We start from the raw sequence: 14,412 nt of genomic DNA, 5'->3' as shown, positions 1-14,412 counted from the left end.
ATAAGACAGCACTGAGAATAAACCCACATTAATGTGTTTAAAACTATCTATGAAATTAATTCTTTCCCAGGAAGAGGAATTACCAAGATTAACTGAAAGAACGTAAAGCTTGAACTGAGCCGCAGGAATAGAGGCGACGGTGATGGGGATGTGGCAGAATGGTCCGTCCGGTGGCGGTGTAGTATTGACAATTCTTTTCAAGCTTGCAACACCGAGATCATCTTTACGTTACGTACACTGTTCCGGACAACATGGAAATGTGAAAAGTTTCCCAAGTCACTTTTCATGTGAGCACGACAGTAGCATCTAAATCAGAAAAGGCTGAAACAAAGAGGAAAACTTGAGGCTTCACTGAGTTATGAGCAACAAGGCAAAAATTATAAATTGAAGACTAGCAAATAGAATCCAGCAACATATTTAAAGACTAGCATCCTATGTCTGCTTTCTTCGGAAATGCATTGCGGATCTGTTTAAAATAAATCCATTAGGAGACTACCTAAAAGAAATTGGCCAAAGGGGGAAATGATACAGGTTCATTTAAAAAAATATCAAAGCTTGGGCGCCTGGGTAGCTGAGTCGGTTGAGCATTCTACTCTTGATTTCGGCTCAGGTCATGATCCTAGGGTCGTGGGATTGATCCCTGCATGGGGCTCTGTGCTATGTGGAGCCTGCTTGAGATTCTCTCTTTCTCCCTCTTTCTCTGTCTCTCCCCCACTCACATTTTCTCCCTCTGTCTCTCTGAAATAATAACACAAAAAGGGAAACAATATTTAAAAAAACATCAAAGATCATTTGCTGAATTTCAACATATAATCCTATGAAAACTGTGTATCCGCAACGCGCATGACTAGAAATGCTGAATGAAATTCAACAGTGGACGTCATTCATGATGCAAAACTCTTGACATGTTGCTTTTAAGAACAGATGCAAACAAGCGGTGTCTATTATTATTTACCATATTATTATTTACCATATTTCAGCCATTACACTGAGACATAGAGACAGAAATAAGGAATATAGCAATTACTAAGTAGGTGAAGGCTAAAGATGTTTGAATTGTTGCTTTATTCAACAGCCATCTCAATGGCTCTCTGGTATTATATTCAAATACGATACTTAGCTTTGGGACACAAAGTTGGGAATCCTAGCCTTTCTCCATCTTGGAAAAGGTGGGTAAGGAAAAGCATGAGGTGCCACATTCCTCTCTACTCTTTGTTATATGCTGAATTGCGTCCCCCACCCGCCAGTTCATATGGTGAAGTTATTCCCAGCACCTAAGGATGTGAGTGTGTTTAGAGATAGGGCCTTCCAAGAGGTAGTGAAGTTACAATGATGTCATGAGGCTGGGCTGCCATCCTATATGACTGGTGTCCTTGTAAGAAGAGATTAGGACATGGAGAGATGACACACCCAGGGAGCAGGCCAGCCGCAAGCCGAGGAGAGAAACAAAGCCTCCGAAGAAACAAACCCTGCTGATACCCTGATCTCAGGCTGCAAGCCTCCCGAACCGAGAGAGATAATTTCTGTTTGTTAAGCCACTAAGAACCATGGGGTGTCGTTGTGGTGTTCCTGGCACACTAATATGCCCTTTCCCTCACCATGTTCTTGTGTTCTCGTTGACGGCTCGGCTGGGACCACAGCAGTGATTCCGGCGAGATAGGAGAAGCAGGCTTTTCTTCTCCAAATCTTCAGGAACCTCTGAGTTTCCTTTTTTTCCCCCTCAGAGCCACTTATCTCTGATGACTCATGTGCCATGACATGCAGCTGGTGGTTGGAACACAGTGGGTTCTATTTCCCAAAGTCCGTCTGATTGAGTCATTTGAAAGAGTTGTCTTGTCAAACCCCAGATGTTCTATCTTCCCTCTCCGATCCCGTGAAGTGGACTTTGTCAGTCTTTCAGGGGGCCTGACTCTCCCTGCCTTGCTCGGATGGCTCTGGCTAGGTACACTGATGCTTCCAGAGAGAAAGCATTTCTTAGTTCCATCTAAGGCACTTGAAACTCCCCCCTAAATGAGAGACAGTGCTCTAATGAGGAACACATGCAGGGCACAGATGCCTTAGCCAAAGGGCTGGGAAAGTTGAGAAAGGAAAATACCAATATTGCCAAATCCATCCGAGCTACAAGTTCAAAAACATGCTTCCTTCAGCTACAGTTTGTAATTAGGTAATTCGAAAATTACAGCATTGCTCCATTGAACAGTTCAGAGTCATGTGGAATTAAAAAATAAATGAATTTCATCAAGAAGCTATAACTCTTGTATGCATTCAACAGAAGGAATGTCTTCATTTGTCTTTAAGAGCTTGAGTTAAACAAACAAAAAAAACCCTGCAGTGATCCAAACCCAAACCAGTGACTAATTACATTTCAGCTGAGCGGTAAAAATATGATGCAGCCAGCAACAAATTGTGAGTGTGATGTCTTTGTTTATACATCATACGTGGTAGCTTTGCCATGAGGGCCCTGTGCCATGCATCATGTACCAAATGTATACACAGTGACCAATTTTCCCACCCCTGTCTTCATTTGGTGACATTTGCACAGCTTCAGATCCTTGTTTGTGTACTTTCCTGTGAAGGGCTCTTGTCGGAGGAATTACTAGCTATGTGCTATTCCTGAACAAGCGGATGATACCAACAAAGAACTACAGAAGCTGTCAAATGTCTTGCCCTCATCTTTGCACTGTCTAGGCACACCAAGAGGAGTAAAGCCAGGGGCTCTGGGGCACTCCGACTTGAGTGGTGAAAACGGGTGCACAGAAGATTGCATTGTAATGCAAAGCCCGATCTGTGGATATTCAGCAGTGATCATGATTTTCACCAAATGGCAGAAGATAAAGGGATGGAGGGGAAAAAGGAACGTATCAGAGGTTCTGATGTGTCTTCCTCAGACACACACATGCCTCTCCTTGGTCACGAGCTCATTCCCCTCAATTCCCTGGCCTTGAATTCTGGAATTTTCCCTTACAAACCCATGCAACATGGACTTTAAATGAAATGAAAATACTCTTTCCAGAAAATATTCTTTAAACACATCTGAATGTTCCAGATCTTTTTCTCTTTCATGTAGACTTTTTTTTCTATTATGAAAGGAAATCATGTTCATTAAACAATTTAAAAATACAGGGGCGCCTGGGTGGCTCAGTCGGTTAAGTGTCCGACTTGGGCTAAGGTCATGATCTCGCGGTCCGTGAGTTCGAGCCCTGCGTCGGGCTCTGTGCTGACAGCCTGTTTCAGATTCTGTGTCTCCCTCTCTCTCTGGCCCTCCCCTGTTCATGCTCTCTCTCTGTCTCAAAAATAAGTAAACATTAAAAAAAATATACAGAAAAACGAAAGAATAACAACAAAACCCTCCACAGTCCCACCCAACTTTGAACAACCACTCAGCCCCGTGTTGGAATTACATCCTTAAATATCTTTTCTATATAAATTAAATCCTACAAATCGCTGTTATTTTTCTAAGAAATTGTCCCAGATAATCTACTGTTGGGCATTATTTGTTCCATCTTTTTACTACTTGAAGTTCTACAGAGTAGGAACAACAACTTAAAATTGAATCACATTTATGGGCATTAGAAAGAGTTGCTGAAAACCTGACGTACTTGCCCTGAGACAGATCAAGGTTTACAAAACTACCCACCAGGATGTGTCCAAAGTGACCCAGGAGTTTAATAGTCGCTTTTGATGCCCTTAGGCCACATTGTCTTGTTTTTCAACATGAACTTGAGTCAACTTACCTTTAGGTAAGATTCTCAAGGAAATTTAGGCCAATTGACCTTTAGGCCAACATAATGTTGCTAAAATCATGTGTAACGATTCTAAGAGACTTTCTTAGTTTTTATCTCAATATTCTGTTCTATTGAATTTGATATCTTTGGTTCTTTTCTTTTTAATGTTTATTTATTTTTGAGAGTGTGAGCAGGGGAGGGGCAGAGAGAAAGGAGGACAAAGAATCTGGAGCGGGCTCTGCACTGACAGCAGAGAGCCCGATGTGGGATTCGAACTCACGAACTGAGCTGTGAGATTAGGACTTGAGCGGAAGTCGACGCTCAACCTACCGAGACACTCAAGCGCCCTGGCACCTTTTGTTCTTATCTTTGTGCTGTGTCTTCTCCCTCTGCCCATTCTAAACACTCCATGGGACTCCACCTGGCTGCCTGCCTAAATTTCAGTTTCTTAAACTTCTTTCAACTTGAGATGTTCAAAATCTCTTGGGGAAAAATCTATGGACATAAGTAAGTTGTGTAGCATATAGCAAATATCATCCCCCAAACCAGTATCTACTATTATTTTTTGAGCCTTTTATCTAAAAACAAGGATAGCATGTACATTTTCTGTGTTAAGATTCATAAAAATCATGAAAAGAGTTCCATGTTTCCCACTTGAGTAGAAGGCACCAAGATGTGGTGAATGCATGTGATTTCCCTAAGGGCAGAGCTAGATTTTAAACAAAGATCTAACTATTACAGAGTTATTTTCTGCACTGAGTTGGTTGCAATATTTGGATATGAGAGTTAGCTTTGTATGAAAGTGAAGGAAATTTAAAACTTGAAAAGCCAGTCACAAACCTAAAAACTTGCTGAGTTTTCAAATTCTCTTATGGCAAATTCTTTCACAAACCTTAAATTTGCAAATGTAAATAACATTCCTCCAGGCAATGCAGAGCTATTATTTAGAAGTTAAGAAAACAGACTCCCCAAGCAATTGTTTTTGTGAACTTGGTTGGCACCGCAGAATGTGTTTTGCAGAAATTCAAAGCAAAATTATTTACAGGGGGCCCTGTTGCTCAACGTGGCTGCCCTTTTGTTTGATTGAATTTCCTAGAACATGATGAAAGTGCTCAGATTAGGATTCGAAAGTGTCCGTGTGGCTCTGACAGACACCAACGGCTCCGGATCTGATCTATTACAGAGTGGGCATCAGTACTTGGAGAGTTTCCCCTGGAGCAGTTACTACTCTGAGTATTTACATAGTTACTGAAGCCTCACAACAAACCTATGGGGTCTACACATTACTGTAATGTTACAGATGAGCGGACGGAGGCACAAGAAGGGTAGGCCCGCTGCCCAGATCACCAGCTAATTGTGGGACAACTCAGGGTTGAGCCTGGACAGCCTGGCTCAGAGTTGCCCTGAGGTACGACCTCTCCGTGGTCTATGAGGTCAGTTCTGGTGCCCATGGCATTAGTTGGGAGCTCCACAAAAGCAACCCATGTAATTCTTAAAAATAAAATGAAATCGTTTTGGCTGCTAGGAAATATATTGCATTTATTTCATGTCCCTGTGGATTCATCAGTCAGCCCCAATTGCCCTTCTGTATGACAATAGGTAAAAAAGAGGATGATGTAGTGGTCAGAGCTGCAGATATCACCCTCGGGCCAAGCCCGCACTGCCTGTCTGTCTCTTCAGCTTCACCGTCTGCTCCTCTGGCCTTAACCCTTCCTGTAGGAGAGACCAGTCCCGCATCCCAGAGCATGGATGTCACTGGGTGGCTGGAATTAGAACAGAAAACACTGTGGTTCAGGGGAAGAAATCCAAAGCTACTGAGGGGGGTCAGGAAAAATCTGCACAAAGGAGGTAGCTTGCACTTGAATGCTGGTAGAACTTCCATCAGGTAGGAAGGCACGAGTGAAGAAATGTTTATTCTAGGAAGCGTGGGGAACTCTCATGAGCCTTGAAGGGCCAGGCACAGTCAACAATGGGGAAAGCCAGGGGGCGCCTGGGGGGCTCAGTCTGTTAAGCCTCTGACTTCGGCTCAGGTCACGATTTCATGGTTCGCGAGTTCGAGTCCCATATCAGGCTCTGTGCTGACAGTGTGGAACCTGGAACCTGCTTCAGATTCTGTGTCTCCCTCTCTCTCTGCCCCTCCCCTGCTCTTTCTCTCTTCTCAAGAATAAGTAAACATTAAAAAATTTAAATTACCAAAAAAAAATGGGGAAAGCTAGGATCACTGGTGCCCAGGCAGCACAGGGGAAGAGTAGAACAGGGAGGCCTTGACATACTAGGGTTTTCCACCTAAGTCCTGTACATCCTTTCTTCTCCAGGCTACTTCCCCTCAGTTTATAAATAGCTTCCTCACCTGCTCTGTCATGGAGAAACCCTCAGCCTCCCAAGTCCTCCTTCTGAAAGGTGGTGAGTTGAAACCACATAGTAGAAAGACTCAAATGCCAAGTTGAAGTTTCAATGTCATGGAACAGGGCAATGGGAGAGGAATTCTGTCAGGGGCTCTGTGCATGATATTGACATGGTGGAGCTAGGTATCCGCACAGTAAACCTCTTCTGCATCAGATAGATTGGGAAAGAAAGAAAGGAAGGAGGGGAGGGAGGGAGAGAAGGGGGGAAAGGGAAGAAAGAAGAGGGAAGAAGGATAAAGCAGGAGCCCAATGAGAAAGCCAAGTGCATCTGGAGAAGTAGAGATTGAATGGGAAAGCCCAAAGATTCTCTTAGGATCCTTCTCTCTACTGTGCTTATCCTGAGTGAATCTGGCATTGTCACATGTTTGCTCTTCACATTCCTCTCCACATTTCGCAGGGGAAACAGGCAATTTCCATCTGGTAAAAGAGGAAACTATTGCACAGGAAGAAGGCCAACGTAAGTGTTGAAGTTGGTGTTACCTGGACAAGTTCTGGCACCCAAACAAATGCTTGGGGGAAAACATAGGATTTTTTTCTTGCATATTTGCATCTCATCATGAATGTAGTGACTTCGACTCATTTATTATTCATTGTGTTTGTAGTCATCTCAATTTGTAAATAGAAAACAAAATTAATATGTTTGACCTGTGCCCAGCCCCCACCGTGTGTACAGGAAATGCAGTGACGAGTAAGACAAAGGCCCTTGATCCATGTAGAAATGAGGAAAGAGAGCATTTGAGTGGTGGCAGAAGGAGACCTCTCCAAATCTTCATTTGTGGTGTTATTTATTTGTGGGTGGGGAGGGGGCTCAAGGAGAGAGAACATTTTGAAATAGTTACATAAGAGACTCTGTGGTTTTAGAATCTACACTTATCTGTATTCGTTAATGTTGGTCTGATTCTTGTGTTACACTAACCGCATGTCAAGCTGTCTGACGGGATGCTCAGGATCAGTGTTCACTGTTGGTGACACTTGACAAATGGAGAGAAACCTCAGCACACCCACTATCTTCTTTCTCTGCCCATGGGAAGAGGCACTTTCAGAGAACGTAGGGGACAATGATTCTGGCCAAACTCAGAATGCGTGTTGCAAGACAGGAAAAGTGTCTGTGAGCCCAGCTGGCAATCCCACAGTCTCTTCCAAGGATTATGTTAGTTTCCCATTTCAAACCCGAACTCCAGGTCTGTAGCCTTCGTCTTTTAAAGAGAGCCCAGTAGGGCATTCGCTCCGTGCAGCAGGCATGGCAGAGTCCAGTGTGACGGTGTCTGGAAGAGCTGCCTGGGGAAGGACACCACCCTGTTGAGATTCTAGCTCTCCTCAGGGTGGGGACGGGCACAGAGCGGACCTCATTTTGAAGCGATATCACAGTGGGAAGCTGTTTTTAATTTTTTTCCTTCTCCGTACACATCATCAAGGAAAACTGTTGGCTTTGGTTTCTTTAATAATAAAAAGCTGGTTGTGACCATTTCAGAAACCCACTGGAGAGTTGTTCCTCCAAACAATGACAGTTTTGGCCATTGTGCATCTCAAGGTTATGGACTTGAGCCAGTGTCCAGGCGAAGCTTTGGCTAGGACGCCTCCCTCCCTTAGAAGAACCCCAGACCAAGGAACGCCACACCCAGAGACAGGCTGAAGTCATTGGCTGTTTTTCAGCTCCTCAGATTACAAAAGAACCACCTCCTCCATAAATCCAACACACCTACACGCTACGTGCACACACAGGCACCCCCCCCCCCCCCCGCCCACCACTCTCTCACATGCTTGTGCATGCAGACTCACACTCATACTCACTCATACTGCCCACTCCACTGTATCTCGGTGTCAGGAAAGCAGGGTACCTTAAGGCCAGAGGCAAATACAAGCATCAGTTGTAGGAATTGGGGCATCTCTCTACTTGTATTACCCATTACCTTGTCTTGGAAGGAAAACTTAGCAGGGTAATGGTAAGGTCGGGGATACTGACTCCCCAGAAAGAGAGGGTTTGTGTAAAGGGGGGAGAGATCTGACACTCTCAGAAAGACTCTACAACCTGGTAGGGTCTCTATTCCCACAAGATCTTTGTGGCCTGGGTGTCAGATGAGTATTCCCAATAACTTAGTTGTATCCTAAAGCCCTGTCTGCTGATGGGTGCAGGGTCCCGAAGGAATGGAGTAGGGTCCTCTGGTGAAGGGGGCTTCTCAAACACAACCCTGACCCCAGAAGAACCCCTGAAATCCCCCAGCAGGCACCAGCTTCTCTGCTTCAGAAAATGCCTGCCTCCAGGAGATTTCTTTTGCCATTTTAGGACAGTTTGCCACTTTGGCCTAAATATGTACATAATCGGTATCTCCAAACAGTGAAGTGCTTGTTCCTTTGGTTTGTAATTAATCCATTCTTCCCTACATGCAAACTTTCATAAATCACGACAGCGTACTAATTGCCAAGCCACCGTCAAGAAGAATGGATAAGATGCAGACCCTTCTATCTATGAAAGAAACTGAATTTTTAAAAAAATTTTTAATGTTTTCATTTATTTTTGAGGGAGAGAGACAGAATGCAAGTGAGGGAGTGGTAGAGAGAGAGAGGGAGACAGAGAATCTGAAGCAGCCTCTAGGCTCTGAGCCATCAGCACAGAGCCTGATGCGGGATTGGAACCCACAAACCAAGGGATTGTGACCTGAGCCGAAGTTGGACGCTCAACCGACTGAGCCACCCAGGCGCCCCAAGAAACTGAATTTGTAATGAAAAATCTTCCCACCAAAACCTCTCTCCTTCAGGTAGCTTCCCTCATGAAATTTACCAGAAAAGAAATAATACTCATTATATTCAATACTTCCAGAAAACTGAAGAGGAGGGAACACTTCCTAACTTATGTTTAGAATCCAGTAATTACCCTGATATCAACCCAGGGAGAGACACAGCAAGCAAACTACAGACCAGTCTCTCTCCTGAAACAAGGTGCAAGGATTTGAGCAAAATGAAACAAAATGTAGCAAATCAAATCCAAAAATATATCAAAAGGATGATACATCACAGCCAAGTGAGGTTTACCTCAAGAATGCAGGGTTGGTTTAACATTTGAAAATCTATCAGTATAAGTTACCATACTAATGAACTAAAAAGGAAAAGCCATATGATCATTTAAATAGATGCAAAAAGGTTTTTGATAAAATGTATCATCGGTTGCTAACCAACTTTCACCAAATGAAGAATTTTCTCAACCTGATAAAGAACATCTACAAAAACCCTACAGCTTATATCCCATTGATTAGTGAAAAATTGAATGTTTTCCTGCTTGAGATCAGGAAAAAAGACAAGGATGTCCAGTCTCACATCTTCTTTTCAACATTGTATTGGAGCCTCAAGGCAATGCATCCAGATTGGAAAGCAAGAAGAAGCAAAATGCTTTCTTTTATAGGTGTTTGACTGCCTATGTAGAAATGGAATCTAAAAAAACAAAAACAAAAACAAAAAACTACTAGCACTAATAAGTGAGTTAAGCAATTTACAGGTTACCGTATTAAGAAATCATGCTATTCCTATATACTAGAAATGAATGGTAAAATCCTACCAATTAAAAAGCCAGCAATATTTATAATAACATCAAAAATATTAATTACTTGTTGATAAATCTGACAAGATGTGAAAAATCTGTACGCTAAAAATTAGAAATATTGTTGAGTAAAATTTGAACAGATCCAAATAAGTGGAGAGGTATACCTTGTTCATGGATCAGAAAGTTCTATGATTTCATTGTATCAATTCTCCCCAAACCAATCTAGAGATTCAATATAATCCTAATCAAAATCCTAGCAGGATTTCTTTTAGAAATGTATAAGCTGAGGGGCGCCTGGGTGGCTCACTTGATTAAGTGTCCGACTTTGGCTCAGGTCATGAACTCATGGTCAGTGAGTTCAAGCCCCACATTGGGCTCTGTGCTGACAGCTCAGAGCCTGGAGCCTGCTTTGGATTCTGTGTCTCTCCCTTTCTCTGCTCCTCCCCCCAACACATACTCTCTCTCTCTTTCTCTCTGAAAAATAAAGAAACATTAAAAACATTAAAAAAAAAAGAAATTTACAAGCTGGTACTAAAAATTCACATGGAAATACAAAGGATCTAGATTTGCCAAAAACACCATAGAAAAAGAAGAGCCAAGTTAGAGAGCTAGCACAACTTAAGACTTATTATAAAGCTATGGTAATCAAAACAGTGTGCTATTGGCACAAAGATAGAAAAGCTCATCAAAGGAACAGAACAGAGGCCAGAAATGGACCGGCACACATGTAGGACAAGTAATTTTTGACGAAAGCACAGAAGCAATTCAGTGGAGAAAAGAATCTTTTCAACAATTAGTGCCGGGACAATTGGATCTCTACAAGCACGAATGATGAACTTTGATCCAGATGCAAAAAGGAATTCAAAACGGATAGTAGATCTAAATGTAAAGTCTAAAGTGATAAAACTTGGGAAACATGTGAAACATATGAAAACATAGGAGAAAATATTTGTGAGCTTGTGTAAGGCGAAGATTTCTTAGCAACACCACCGAAGGTGCAGTCTATTTTTAAAAAAATGATGAATTTGACTTCATAAATACTAAAAACACTTCTTTGAAAGGCACTGTGAGGAGAATGAAAAGATGAACCATTACTGGGTGAAAATACTGGCCCAGCAAATATTTGATAAATGACTTATAGCCAACGTATAATGGACCCTCAAAAGCTAGTAAGACGAAAACCAACAACCCAGTAAAAGAATAGTTAAGAGATTTGAACAGATACTCCCCCAAAGAGCAAATAACATATGAAAAGACACTCAACTCAATTAAAATCCCAGTGAAATGCCGCTTCTCATCTGTCGGTATGGTTCATATAAAAGGAGTGGACATACCAAGTGCTGGTAAGGATGTGGAGAAATTGGAACTTTCATCTGTTACTTGGGGAGAAGATGTTAGCTGGGGCTAGGAAATGAGACGGCCAGTTTGGAAAAGTTTGTCAGTTTCTTAAAAAGCTAAGCATATGCCTACCAAATGATCTAGCCATTTCATTCTGGGTGTTTCCCCCAAAGAAACGAAAGCCTATGTCTCCGTGAAGACTTGTACATGAGTGTTGATGCAGCCTTATTTTTTTTAATGCTTATTTATTTTTCAGAGAGGGAGAGTGTGAGCGGGGGAGGTGCAAAGAGAGAGGGGGGAACAGAGGATCCAAAGTGGGCTCTGGGCTGACAGCAGAGAGCCCAATGTGGGGCTCAAACTCGCAAACCACGAGATCATGATCTGAGCCGGAGTTGGACACTGTGCCAACTGAGCCCCCCAGGTGCCCCCGTACAGCTTTTTTTGTAACAGCCAAAGTCTGAAAGCAGTCCTGATGTCCTTCAATGCCTCAACGGATAAGCAATTGTGCTACCTCCATACATTAAGGCTACGCAGTAATATAAAGGGGTACTGTATTGCTATGGGCAACGTGGATGAATCTCAAAATAATTATACTGAGGGAAAGAAGCCAGACCAAAAGGGGACATAGTATCCTGTTCATAAAAACTCCAAAATACAAAGTAATTATTAGTGACAAAAGTAACAGCGGTTGAATTGCCCCAGTATGGGACTGATTACAAGGATGTATTACTAATGTGCACAGGAACACATTTGGTGGTGATGGTTATGTTTACCATCTTGACTGTAGTGATGCCTTCATGAATGTATTATAGATAAATGTGTAAAGTTTTAATACCTCAATAAAGGTATGAAAAAATAGAAGAAGGAAGGAAAGAAGGAAGGAAGGAAGGAAGGAAAGAAGGAAGGAAGGAAGGAAGGAAGGAAGGAAGGAAAGAAGGAAGGAAGGAAGGAAAAAGGAAAGAAGGAAGGAAGGAAAGAAGGAAAGGAAGGAAGGAAGGAAGGAAGGAAAGAAAGAAGGAAGGAAGGAAGGAAGGAAGGAAAGGAAGGAAGGAAGGAAAGAAGGAAGGAAGGAAGGAAGGAAGGAAGGAAAAAGGAAAGAAAGAAGGAAGGAAGGAAGGAAAGAAGGAAGGAAGGAAGGAAAGAAGGAAGGAAGGAAGGAAGGAAGGAAGGAAGGAAAGAAGGAAGGAAGGAAGGAAAAAGGAAAGAAGGAAGGAAGGAAGGAAAGAAGGAAAGGAAGGAAGGAAGGAAAGAAGGAAGGAAGGAAGGAAGGAAGGAAGGAAAGAAGGAAGGAAGGAAGGAAAAAGGAAAGAAGGAAGGAAGGAAGGAAAGAAGGAAAGGAAGGAAGGAAGGAAAGAAGGAAGGAAGGAAGGAAGGAAAGGACAGATTGAGGCAGAAGGCAGGAGGAAGAGAGAAATGGAAGGCGAATAAAAAGAGGAAGGGAAAATTTGAAGAAAGTAATCTCTCTGGGCTTAGAGTGATGGCGGGATGGATGGTGGTGAGTAGGTGACTGGGAATGTTCCAGATGGTCTTTACCCAGTTGGCACACTGAAGTCCACTGTTTCCATTTCAGCATGACTGTACATCGCTGATGGGAGGGACCTTCGGTCTGAAAGTGGAAGGATCTTCCATTCCAAAGGACTTATCCTTAAGGCAGAGCTTTTCCAATATTTTGTGGCCTCTAGAGAGACATTTCATCTGCATTGCTCTTGGTGACATGCCCACACCATGGCAGAGAATTTTCTTTCAGTGCTTAGAATGGCCTACAATGCCCTGCATCATGAGTCTCTGGCCCCCTCTTCCAGCTCTATCTTCTATCTCAACACTGTCACACATGGCTGTAGCCATAACAGTCTTCTCTCTTCTCTTGAAACCCATCAGACTCCTTTCTGCCTCAGGGCCTTTGAACATGCAGTTCTTATGCCTGGCTTACTCTCCCTGACACTCCTGAGTCTATGTAGACCTGAGCTCTAATGTCAATGTTACTGACTCAGAGGACTTTCTTTTCCCACCCCAGACTAGATTTGATTCCTTTACATTGGCCACAAATTCCCATTTCCCATCCAATCCTAGTTTAGAATCACAGTGCTGCCTTAATAAGATAAAAGGTGAAGTTTGTCCTTCCCTCTTCATTTCATTTGCAAAACTACTCCCAAGCTCCATTTATGTCTGTGAGTAAAAGCAATCACTAGCCTGCTGAGCCTGTCTGCCCCTGGTCCCTGGCGGCCCTTGTGCATCTGGGGCTAGTCACCCTCCCCTGACACCGTCCCAACACTCAGAGAAGTGAACACAAAACTCTTAGAAAGTCACCTGCTTCTGCACAGTGTGGAGCTTGGGATGTGTAAATTCTCTAGATTCCTTCCTGATTCATTGGGTTTGTAACTGGCTTTGTTGCTGCCCACTGCATAGCAATTTTGAAATCTGAGAGTCGTGACCTCAACCATGAAACACAAACTCAACACAATTCCCAACTGGAGCTTATGGGTTCTTCTCTAAAACCCACAAGCTCAGCTTCCCAGCTTTGCCTGGGGTCTGTCTATAAATTACTTTTATAGGAACGTTATCACATAATTGAAAAGTAATAACGTCCTCCTGTTTTTGTAATCTTGCTGTGAATGAGCTTCTATGTGCTGCCTCTCCTGTCATCTTCCATGCTGCTCGAACACTTTAATACCTCCTTCTAGATCTTTCCCATAGTCACCTCTTAGCTTAAGAACACGGAACATGCTCCAAATGAAATAACCTCACTACCAGATTACTCCTGTATCTCCATATCTACAGGGATATGGAGCTAAGCAACAGTTCACTGGGCCAAACAAACGTAAATGACATGTGGATTTTATTTGTTAAACTCTTATCAACGGGGAAACCGCTGCTTCCTTATCGTTTCTTTTTTTTTTTTTTCCAACGTTTTTTATTTATTTTTGGGACAGAGAAACAGAGCATGAACGGGGGAGGGGCAGAGAGAGAGGGAGACACAGAATCGGAAACAGGCTCCAGGCTCCGAGCCATCAGCCCAGAGCCTGACGCGGGGCTCGAACTCACGGACTGCGAGATCGTGACCTGGCTGAAGTCGGACGCTTAACCGACTGCGCCACCCAGGCGCCCCCCTTATCGTTTCTATAAGGCCTCTCTGCCTTTCATACAGGACTGCTTTCACATGCACGAGATCTTAACTGCTCTTCAAGCTGATTATTCTAACCGAGATGTAATTGACATATAACACTGTGTAAGTTTAAGGTGTACAATGTGTTGATTCGATACATTCATATATCACGGGATGATTACCACCGTGGTGTTAGCTAGCGCCACTCTCACATCACATAGATATCATGTTTGTGATGAGAACAATTAAGACCTTGTCTCTTAGCGACTTGGAAGTTTCTGAGACAGTACTGTTGTCTGTAATCAC

At 43.0% G+C, this 14,412-nt stretch overlaps 1 pseudogene; it reads right to left on the bottom strand.

Moving 5' to 3' along the window:
• The window catches only part of LOC131492433 (large ribosomal subunit protein uL11-like), a 55,906-nt pseudogene that overhangs the window by 23,211 nt on the left and 18,283 nt on the right, over positions 1-14,412 (bottom strand).

The sequence above is a fragment of the Neofelis nebulosa genome, chromosome 13 (genome assembly GCF_028018385.1).
Source record: "Neofelis nebulosa isolate mNeoNeb1 chromosome 13, mNeoNeb1.pri, whole genome shotgun sequence".
NCBI classification, from domain to species: Eukaryota; Metazoa; Chordata; class Mammalia; order Carnivora; family Felidae; genus Neofelis; species Neofelis nebulosa.
This window is presented reverse-complemented; position numbering and strand designations above follow the sequence as displayed.